This window comes from Ambystoma mexicanum, chromosome 9 (assembly GCF_040938575.1).
Source record: "Ambystoma mexicanum isolate Mex_15411 chromosome 9, UKY_AmexF1_1, whole genome shotgun sequence".
Lineage (NCBI taxonomy): Eukaryota > Metazoa > Chordata > Amphibia > Caudata > Ambystomatidae > Ambystoma > Ambystoma mexicanum.
The window spans coordinates 633,869,991-633,882,023 of record NC_090931.1 but is presented as its reverse complement, the minus strand read 5'-3'; positions in this window follow the sequence as shown (position 1 = coordinate 633,882,023).

Below are 12,033 nucleotides of genomic sequence, written 5' to 3'. Positions count from 1 at the left end.
CTTTGTTTCTTGGAAGTTTTTTAACCTGGAGCTCTTGCCACCGACGAGCCGGCTCGTCGGTGGCACTTAAGGGGTTAAGGACGGGACCCGCTGAGGGACCTCGTAGTATTGCGCTAAAAGATTACCGGCACCGGTGCCCTTACCGGTGCCGGTAATCCCTTAGCCCCATCCGTGTAATGAGGCCCATTGTGTTTCCCGGACTACCAACTCATTTCCCAGATGTTCTGCAGCGACTATCCAGGACACTCATTTGGTAAGCACAATTTCTGCCTTCCTAGTTATTTCTTGTACTCTTGGTAATAGTCCCCTTTTTCTTTCAGGGTACTCACTGATCTAGCTTGGAACATTCGTTCCCAGTCTGATTTTCTTGTTTGTGGGTATCAGTTTAGTATCTTGTCTCATTACATTTACCTTCATGTTAATGCCCGATTAATTCTCTTGCAGCCAGCTGTTGAAGTACCAGGGTGTACCTTATTTCGGGCAGTACTCACCTCAAACTGTCCATATGTACACTTGAGGGGTATATTGTCAGAAAGCCTAAATTGCATCACGACGTGTCAAGCCACCACTACTATATTGCGCTCCTGGTTCCTGACACTTTGCTACCCTGGACATAGTATGTCTGTTTGGTGTTGATTAGTGCTTGTGCTGTGCGTTCTGCTACGTGTGCTTCTAACTGCTTTCCAGACCGCTCTGAGTGTTTTTTGGGATTGCCTAGTCTTGTGTTGTGTTTCTGCTTCATTTAATGCTGTTTCCAGATTCTTTTTGAGTCCTCTTTCCCTCATATATGCTGTCGCTTGTGAGATAAATTCGCCCCGAACCACTGCTTTCCCAGCATCCCAAATTACCCCCCAGTTTGTCTCCCTGTTATCATTTTCTTGGAAGTAATTCTGAATCGTGTGCTCCATATCCGCTCTAAGGGCCAGATCCTTCATGATCATCTTGTTCAGTCTCCAGGGCCTACGCCTTTTATGGATGCTTCGGGCCATATCCATTTGCGCCAGGACTTGGGCATGGTCCGACACGTATTGGACCTCTATTTCCACTTTACTAATGCACGGGATCAGGGTGGTTGACACCAGCACCATGTCGATTCTTGAGTGCCGCTTATGAACCGCTGAGTAATGGGTGAATTCTCTCTGTTGACAGTGAAAAAACCTCCATGTCTCTATCACCCCCAGGTCTCCAAAGAGTTTGCCTAACGCCTGCCTGTTTCTTGCATCTGCTGCAGTGCGGAATCCATGACACAGTTATAGTCGGCTCCAACTATTATCTGACCCTCACACCAGCCCCCCAGAGTTTTTAGTATATCCCTCAGGAATAAGTCCTGTCGCTCATTCAGGGCGTAGATTGCAATTAGCATGTATAGTTGTTCCTGTATCATCCCCTTTAGTATTAGATATCTCTCCTCCGGGTCCCTGTGTATCGACCGTTTTTTAAGATCAACTTGGCCCTGATCAATATAGCTACCCCTTTGGTCTTCCTCCCACCCGAGGTAAAGTATTGGCGGGGGAACGCCCTATGTTTCAGTCTTCCTTCATCCTCAAGGAGGAGGTGTGTTTCCTGAAGGAAGGCGATTGAAGCCTGCAGGTCTATAAGCCTCGTCAGGATAGATCAGCGTTTGGCTGGCGAATTTAGGCCTTGCTCATTGAGTGAGACTAAGTTCAGTTCAGCCATCTAGTTTGTGTTCGTGATCTTTTGCCTTCCGGCATGCCTTCTCCCATCGTTTCTCCCTTTCCTCCTTGCCTATACTGGTCCATGCCGTTCCCCAAACTTGAATAACTTTGTAACTTTCCTCCCCCCCCCTCCGATTCCCTCCTCCCTCCACCCTAGTACCCTTCAGATCAAAGTTCCTCCAAACTTTCTCTGCACCCCTTTTGGGGTGCTGGGTATCACCTCTCCTCCCACTTATGCTCTGCCTGGACCTGTGTCTGTCCTGCATTGGTTCCGAAATTGATCTTCTCTTCCCTCCGTCCGAGGATAGTGCTCTCTTCCACCATGATTCTCATATTTGCCCTTCCTTCCTCCCAGTGCCGCGTTCAGCACCTCTTTAGTTGGTTTTTTAAAAAAAACAATTTTATTCATTTTATTTCAACCAACAATACAAACCAAACTTGCAGTGCAAATAACATTTTAAATATACATCGCTTCATCATTCCACTGCTTCCACCATTTTGCCCCCCCTTTCGAGCCTACTCCCTTTCATGTTCTATTTCTGCACCTTGTAATAGGGATTCCTCTTCCATGGTTTCCGTTGGGTCTCGTATTAGCCCAAATAACTCTGCTATTAGTTGTTTACAAGCTATGAGGGTCTCAGCCTCTTCCCCCCCCCCAACATTACTTGAATCTTGCCATACTATAGTTTCTGCTTCGGCCCATTTCTGTAGATCTTTCCACCATACTTCCATTCGTGGTCTATGGCATGCCTTCCACCCCATGGCGATTCTCCTCTTTGCAAGTGCATAAGCTAGATCCTTTAGTTTACTCACATGCTTGAGTTTACGTGGTCTCGGAAACCCTCCTATCAGGCAGGCCCACAACATGTCCACCACAATCTTGATTCCCTTTTCGGCTAGCCTATGTGCCACTTCTCCCCAAAATCGCTCAATGACTGGGCATGACCAGAACATATGCACCATTTCGGCATTTTCCTCATCACATTTTGGACATTCTTGTCCTGCATTTTTTAATTTAGCTATTCTCTGGGGTGTCATGTACACCCTATGTGTAACATATAATTGTATCTACTGTAATCTAGCATTTCTTGACACTTTTTTGTGATAACCTTGTGCCCGCTCCCACATCCCATCACTCATTGGGGCTCCCACTTCCTCTTCCCAGTCCCATCTCAGTTGTGCTACTTCCTTCCCCACCTTGGACATCACCAGCTCATATATTCTAGATATCTCATGTCCCCCCTCTGCTATGCCATATATTGTATCTATGGTGGTGTCCGGTTTTCCTTCTAGTACCACTTCGGACCATGTCTCCTTGATTCTCCGCACCACCCTATGATATGTGATATACTGGCCCGCGTGTAACCCGGTTTCCTCCTCCAACACTGCAAAGTCCCTTATATTCCCCTCCTGCCATATAACGCCCATTGTTGCTATCCCCACCGGTTCCCAGTGTTTCCTAATCATCATTCTTAGTTGCTTTTCTTTACTCGCCAGCGCCACTAGTGGTACCTGCAGGGACCCCGGGAATGGATTCTCCATCAACTGGCAGGCCCTGCGCCAGATCTTCCACCCAAGTATCATCATCTTTGGACGCCCTTCCATGTCCAGTTTAGGCAGCCACATCATTTCCTTCAGGAAGAATGGGGCACAGTCCTGTCGGAACAGCCTGGACTCCGAGGTTGACTCTTCAGAGAGCCATTTAGCTACATATTGCAGCTGACTTGCTATGTAATAAATTTCATAGTTTGGCAGTTTTATACCCCCTTTCTCGTGTGAGTTTTGTAACTTCCAAAGGGCCACTCTATTCCTCGTCCCATGCCAAAGGAAATCCCTGCACGTGTCATCTATCCTAACAAAGAACCGCCTTGTTATCAGGTATGGAATGTTCCCAAAATAATGTAAGAGACTTGGTAGGACCACCATTTTCAACATTGCCCCTCGCCCCATCATCGCCAAGGGTAGCTTCACCCAGAATTTCATGCTGTTTTCAATTTTCTTAATCGCTTCTCTGTATTATACTGGTGTTCCTCTTCCACCGTATGGTATATATCTATCCCAAGATATCAAAACGTGCTAACCTCCCATGGTATCTGTAGCACCAGCAGCTGTTCTAACGGGATACCTTTATACCTGCCCAGTGGAAATATACTGGATTTTTGGGGGTTCACGGCTATACCAGACATCCTTGCATATCTCTCCATCACTTCCAGAATGTACTGGAGGTTTTCTTCCAGGTGCCGTAAATACAACATGTCATCCGCATAAAAAGAGATTAGATGCGGTTCCCCTCCTACAGCAATGCCTATCGGTCGTACTGTTGCTCAGGTATATGGCCAGGGGTTCTAGGGCTAGAATGCACAGCATAGGGGACCACGGGCATCCCTGCCTGGTGTCTCTACGGAGTTGCCACCTCTCCGATATCACTGCTCCTGTTTTAACTCTGGGCAGCGGCGCGCTATATAACATTTTAGCCCACTGTAGGTACCTGGGCCCTGTCCCATAGCCAGCCAGGGCCGCCATCAGCCACAGCCATTTGACTGAATCAAAGGCCTTTATTGTGTCTAGCGATACATTTGCCAGTTCACCTTCATCCTCATTTGCGTGCTCAACGACTCGATGGAGTCGCCTAAGATTGTGGGATATGTTCCTGTTTGGGACATAGCCAGTCTGGTCGGGATGTATTAGTTTACCAATAACCCTCCTCATTCTGTTTGCCAAGACAGCTGTCAATATTTTGCTGTCCTGATTTAGCATCAATAACGGTCTGTATGAGCCGCAGTTGTGACCAGGCTTATTAGGTTTGGGTAGCGGTATAATTATCGCTTCTCTGAGGGACTCTGGCAGCCTTCCCACTTCATATGCTTCATTCAGCATTTCTAAAAGCGAGGGTAGCACCTCCTCCTTATAAGTTTTATAAAATTTGCTTGGGAGTCCGTCAGTCCTCGGAGTCTTGCTGGTGGGCAGCTTCCTCACTACCTCTTCCAATTCCTATAAAGCAGTAGTATTCAAACTTTTTTGGCCTGGGCCCGCCGTGAGCAAAGTTTTGGCAGGCCGGGCCTCCCCAAAAGTGCCAGATGGACAGTATGTAGAAATCGCTATGAACTTTTGCGTGGCGTCACCGCACCCTACTCCCAGTACAGACCCAGGGCTCTCCCCACCCTACTCCCACCACTATCCCAGTGCTGCCATCCATCCTGCTCCAACCACAGTCCCATAACACAAGCATACACACATCCATACACATTTAAATAAAAAATAAATCGCCACAAACGTACCTTCTGAAGGGGCCTGCGTGTGGTTGCTAAAATGCCCCGCTCCAGGTTGCTCTGCCCGTATGTGCGAGGAGGCGCAGGAGCATCCCCCTCGGACATACGTACATGCAGTTCCCCAGCCAGCATTTCCAATGAGCTATGCAAGACAAAACACCGCCAGCGTTGCATGGCTCAGTGATCATGTGCGGTTGGGGAAATGAACTGTCAAAGGCAAACAGTGTTTCCCTTTGACAGTTCAGCCAGCCCAGGAGCACTCCCTCAGCTGGAAAAAGCAGCTGAGGGAGTGCTCAGCGTTTCACTGGACTGGCTCCTCGGCTCCTCTATAATGGGTGAGGTCGCCAGTGGGCAGACGCACCCTCACCCAATGTGGATGAGCCAGCAGGCTTGGACTGGCCTATAGGGCAATAGGGCGATGACCGTACCAAAAATGCAAAATGCTAGTGTAGGCCAGTCAAAATGGGCCACTTTTTTGGTCAATGTGGGCCAGTTTGAAGAGTTACTTCACTATGCAGCTAGTAGTTTTGACCATTGTTGCTGAATAAATATTTTTTAAATTTAAATATCACAATGTGTTTACATTTGAACAAAAAACAACCCCTTGGGTACTAATCAAACAGTCTGTGACTAAAGGACTGAATATCCATTTGCAACTGCTGGCCCTTTTTCATTGGTGCCTAAGACCATTTTTTGGTCCAGTCTGACCATGTGAGCCTCCCCTTCCCATTTCCTCCAATCTAAAAATAAAAAAAAGAAAACATTTTTTTTAATTTTTTTTTTTTACACATTTCATGCTGGGCTCTGGCGCCCCCCCTGGAGGATCCCTGCTCCAAAGTAATCGGGGGGTCCAACTCCTCTCGCTCTTCAGCACTGATCTGCGGCAGTCCTATGTCCTCCAGTGTTTCAGTGTTTCTACTATTTCTTTATAATCACTTTCCTCATCATCTCCATACAAGAGTCTATAATACTCTGCAAATTCCTGGTTAACTCCTTCTTGAGTGTCCACTATGCTCCCATCCTCCCTCATTATTGTTCTAATTGTGGGCCTGGGGGTCTCACTCTTACATAGCCATGCCAGGACCCTCCCTGGTTTGTCCCCCCCGCATGCTGTCTTTCTATATACTTTTTATAGTTAAAATTGCACAGTCTCTCCCAGTGCCCTGCACATTTCTGCTGCAGCCTAAGTATTACTTCATTATCTTCCTTGGTATTACCTCCCCCACTTAACGCTCTTTCTAGCTCCCTCTCCGTATCTTGTAATTCAGCCAGGATCCCTCCTTGTAGCCCCTTGGACTTAGCTATAGCTACCCCCCTCATTACCACTTTAAAGGCCTCCCAAAGCATACCCGCTGTCTCTACACTGCCAGTATTGATCTCAAAGTAGTTTATTATTTCCTCCCTCATATGCTCCCTAAAAATGGTGTCTTTCAGCGTCTCTGCTCTGAGGCGCCATGTCGGAATCGTTGCTCTCAGGGGTCGATATTGCCACCTCAGGATTAGTGGCGAGTGGTCTGAAAGGACCCTTGCTTTATATTACGTCTGCATTATCTCAGTCATTAACTCCTGTGTAGCAAACATATAGTCCAACCTAGTATGTACATTTATTTTGTGGAGCTGAATAGTGCGAATATTGCCTCTCCCAGGGGTTGTGTGACCTCCATACATCCCCGAACCCAAAATCCTCCAGCAGTGTCTGCAGTGCTCTAGCGGCTGGGGTGAGTCTATCCATTTTACCATCTGATCTATCTACCCTAGGGTTTAACACGCAATTAAAGTCTCCTCCCCAAATCACCGCCCCTCCCAGGCACGCACTGAGTTTGTTGCATAAGGTTCTGAAATATGCAGCCGTGTTCTGGTTCGGGGCATACATGTTTATGATGCTTATCTCCCTATTTTCCACCAGCCCTCTCATTATGACCAGCCTCCCGTCTGCCTCAACTGTAGACTGTAACAGCTGGAACGGGACATGCAGCGCCACCCAGATGATCACTCCCCTAGCATAGGCCGTATATAATGCACCCACTACAGTTCCCTTCCATTTCTTCCGCATCGTCTCCATCTTATCCTGCGTGAGGTGAGTCTCCTGCAGCAGGGCTTTATCTATTTTCTGTCTGCGTAGGTACAGCATGACCTTATTCCTCTTTAGATAGCTATTGAGCCCTCTGATGTTCCAAGTAATTAATTTAAGATCATCCATGGCAGGGTCCCGCTCCTCCCACCACAAGTGCAATCCATGACCAAATATATTCCATTCTGTGTAGGCTCGTTTCCCAACTTAAACTTCCCCAAACTGAAAAACACTTCAAACTTCCCAACCTCCCTCCCTCCTGCCTCCCTTCCCTGCCCCAACCCCCCCCCCCCCCGTTTCCTCCCGCCTGTCATGCTTCCCCGATGGAAGTTATGGCATTCCTGGAGACTCCATTGAAAGTGCCTTCACGTTATACTACGTTCTCCTTTGAGCGGTCTAGTGTTTTTCAAGATGGCTGCCCGTTGTTTATACTGGAGGAATTGCTGGCGTTCGGATGCGTTGCACCTTCGGTCTTTTCACCGTCCTGCCAACGCTAGTAACTTTCACTCTCAGAGCTAACGCTCTATTGTTATCTTTTCTGTCTTTCTCTCCCCCGATCGTCCCTTCGATCGTTGCCTACTGTTCTGCCCTCTCGCCTCTTCGAGGCGAGAGGGCAGTCCTGTTTTCTTTTCTTTCTCCATTGCATCTCCAAGCTACTCCGTCTCTCTCTCACACTCTCATCCTCCTCGTGTGGACTACGTACCTTGAACGAAGCCATTCTTGTGAAACATCCGTAAGGATCCAATACAGGGTTTTTTCAGCCAGGAGGCTTTTTCCCTGTTGGAGGATGGTCTCCCGGGGAGCCCCGCGGTTGGGGGTTTACCTCCCGACAGCGTGGCTTCCAGCAGAGACCGACCTTATTTACACGATAAGAAGAAAACCAAGGAAATACGCAGACGAAGAAAGACAGCACCACAAGAAGACAACCTAGACGATAAAGGTGAGGTGGAAGGAAGGGAGGTTTATTGCAAATCTGACAGCGTGCAACGCCAGGAAGTAAGAATGGCTTCACTCGAACAGTACCAAGAACTTGTAGGGGCCATACAAGGGCTAACTGTGGAAGTCCAAACCCTCCGAAATGAGAACCAGACATTACGCCAGCAAGTTAATACTCATGATGAGAACAGGGAAAATAGGGGTGACCTACCTCCTCTCCCGTTGCAATTTGGCAAGTATGATGGGAACCCACGATCGCTAAGGGAGTTTTTAGACTCCTGTTTGATCTATTACAAATTTCGTCCAAGAGCATTTGATTCCGATAGGGTGAAGGTGGGATTCCTAGTTTCGAACCTGGCCGGCAATGCACTAGCATGGGCAACCCCTCTTATAACCCAGTCTGACCCTGCTACAAATTACTATGCAGCATTCACACACATGTTCAAAGCACGATTTGAACGTCCTAAGGTCCAATTCTCTTCGTATCAACAAATAATAGACCTCAAACAAGGTAATCTAGACGTGCAAAGTTATATATCTTCCTTCATGAGACTTGCTACCAATTCTGATTGGCCGGATTCTGCCCAACAAACATTGTTTTGCAGGGGTCTCAATGAGGATAGCAAAGATGAGTTAGCCAGGACTGCTAGACCACATTCCTCTCAGGTCTCCAGATTGAATTCCGTTTAGGAGAGAGAAGGCAACAACGGAGAAGGAATCCTACGACGCCCATCCTCCATACGCCGGGTCAGGGAAATCGTACGGTCCCTCATCAAGGAGAAGAACCAATGCAAATTGGTGCGACAAGAGGCCCGCTAACCTCAGAAGAAAGAAGGAGAAGACGTGATCTCGGTCTCTGTATGTACTGTGGGTCCCAGACACATCTCTTGCGAAATTGTCCAGAGGTACCCCCTCGGCGACAGGGAAATGCTACCCCCCGAACCTGAACAGGGGAAGGTCCGGGGACAGTAGTCCGACTCCCTGTATCAACCACTTACCTGTACCCTCTAGTGACGATACACGTTTGATGGTTTTTCCTGTCCGACTCACGAGCGGCAAATCTGACCCTTGGGATGTGATAGCAATGTTGGATTGTGGTGCGGCTGGAAATTTTATCGACATACAGTGGGCAGAGAAGAACGGCCTGCCTCTCCGCAAGAAACTACAGCCGGTCCCAGTGGAAGGAGTTGACGGCACTCCTTTGTCATCCGGTCCCATCAGGTATGAAACGGAACCTGTTAACGTCAAACTGTTCCAACATCAGGAGATGGTGGTATTTGATCTCATCCGTGCTGCTCATTTCCCCGTAATACTGAGGATGCCCTGGTTACGCCGCCATAATCCTACCATCGATTGGACGGCTAATACCATTCATTTCAATTCTTCATTTTGCTCAGAAGGGTGTTTGCAACCTATCTCCCCTCATCCACGAACCAACTCCGCAGGATCCTTGTCAGCTGCTTCAATACATCTGATACCTTCCCATTACTTGGATTTCATGGAAGTATTCTTGGATCATCAACCTCATATCCTTCCTCCTCACAGAAACGAAGATTGTGCCATCGAAACAGTGCCAGGAGCGTCAATACCCTTCGGACGGATGTTCCCCTCTCTTTACCTGAACGTCAAGCTCTCAAGGAATACCTGGACTGCAACCTTCATCATGCACTCATTCAGGAATCCAAGTCCCCTGCCGGAGCCTCTTTGTTTTTTATCCCGAAGAAGGGATCCTCTGAACTTAGGCCATGTATAGACTACAGAGGACTCAATCAAGTAACAATCAAAGACCGGTATCCTATGCCTCTAATTAAGGAGGTCTTGGAGGCAGTACAAGGAGCCAGCATCTTCACTAAACTTGACCTACGGGGTGCATACCATTTGCTCAGGATCCGAGCTGGTGACGAGTGGAAGACTGCATTCCGGACACCTCTAGGTCATTTCGAATACAAAGTAATGCCATTTGGTTTGGTAAATGCTCCTGCCATATTTCAGTGATTCATCGACAAACTATTTTCGGACCTTCTGTTTACCACAGTAGTAGTATACCTGGACGATATTTTGGTGTTCTCGAACTCATCCAAAGAACATCATCATCATGTTAGGGAAGTGCTCCAGAGACTCCTGCAAAACCAACTTTACGTCAAGCCGGAAAAGTGTGTCTTTGACTCTTCTTCTGTGTCCTATCTGGGATTTGTTTTGTCGGGAGAAGGGATTCACATGGATCCAGGGAAGATAAAGGCCATCCTGCAATAGCCCAAACCCAAGAACGTCAAGGATATTCAGCGGTTTTTGGGGTTGGCCAACTTCTACAGACATTTCATTTCTGGATTTTCTAATCTGGTACTCCCCATCACAGCCCTCCTAAAGAAGGGGGTGACATTCAATTGGTCATCAGAAGCTGATCAAGCTTTTCTTATATTAAAACAAGCGTTTACCACAGCTCCCATATTGATTCAACCTAACCAAGCACTTCCCTTTATAATAGAAGCCGACGCTTCAAACGGAGCGATAGGAGCAGCATTGTTACAAAGACATACAGATGACAAGGAACACCCAGTACCCTACCTATCACGCACCCTCACCTCCAGTGAGCGGAACTATTCGGTGATAGAACGGGAACTATTGGCTATCAAACTAGCCTGTGAAGAGTGGCGTCACCTATATACATCGCTTTACCGTTCGGACAGACCACAGGAATTTGAAGATACTTCAACAGATGGAATGCAGAAACGCCAGACATGCCAGATGGGCGTACTTCTTCTCCCAATTTGATTTTGATAATTCGTACATCCCAGGAAAGGAGAACGTTCTTGCGGACGCACTATCCCGCAGCCAGGGTACGAATATCGAATCTCCTGGAAACCCCGAAAGATTACTGCCTAACAAGACTTTTCGGATCATTGCCAATACCTTCCGAAAGGATACCAGAGACCGCCTCATTCTCAACAGGCCATCTCAGGCGTTAAGGACCAGACTAAATGAAAGATCAGGACTTTATTTCCGAGATGATGCCCTATATTTACCCAGTAAAGAGCAACAGACCTTGGTTATGTCATGGTGTCATGACACTCCGTTGGCTGGTCACAAGGGCCAGAAAGCTACCTTAGATCTGGTGTTACGGTATTTCTGGTGGCCAGATTGCGCTAAAGACGTCAAGACTTATGTATCCACATGTCCCACCTGTGCAAAGAACAAACACCAGACGTCTCGACCTCTCGGTCTGCTTCAACAAGAACCCATATCTTCTCAACCTTGGACTCATATATCGATCGATTTTATGGTAGATCTCCCATTCTCTCAAGGTATGATTGCCATCATGGTCACGGTAGACTCCATAAGCAAATTGGCTCATTTCATACCCTTACAAGGGGTACCTTCAGCTCCTGAAACAGCCAGAGTCTTTCTCAAAGACATAGTAAGGTTACATGGTCTCCCTCATACAGTAGTATCTGATAGGGGCTCCCAGTTTACCTCAATATTTTGGACCTTTCTGTGTAAACAACTAGGTATTCAGCGAGCTCTTTCATCAGGTTTCCATCCCCAGAGCAACGGGCAGACCGAGAGATTGAACCAAACTATGGAACAATAACTACGTTGTTTTTGTAGTCAGCGACAAGAAGACTGGAATCTGTATCTTCCATCAGCAGAATTTGTTTATAATAATACCTTCCACACGGCCATCCGGATGAGTCCGTTCTACTGCACCTATGGATATCACCCTCGCCATATGTTGGTAGGATCACCTGAACCTTCAAAGCTGCCTACTATCGAACTTCTTATCCAATCTCTGAAAGAGACCCATCAGCTAGCCAGTGACACCTTAATGGCTAGTCGCAAGGATTATAAGAGATGGGCCGATAAGAAAAGGCTCCCCAAACCTCCCTGGAGGGAAGGATCCCGGGTATGGCTGGCTACCAAGTTCTTACCTAGGTGGGTTCACACCGGAAAATTTGCCCCAAGGTATATCGGTCCTTTCAAAGTCAAGAAAAAGATCAACCCAGTGGCTTTCCAGCTAGACCTTCCTCCTCAATTGAGTCGAGTACATCCGGTATTCCATTCTTCGTTACTCAAGGAATACCGT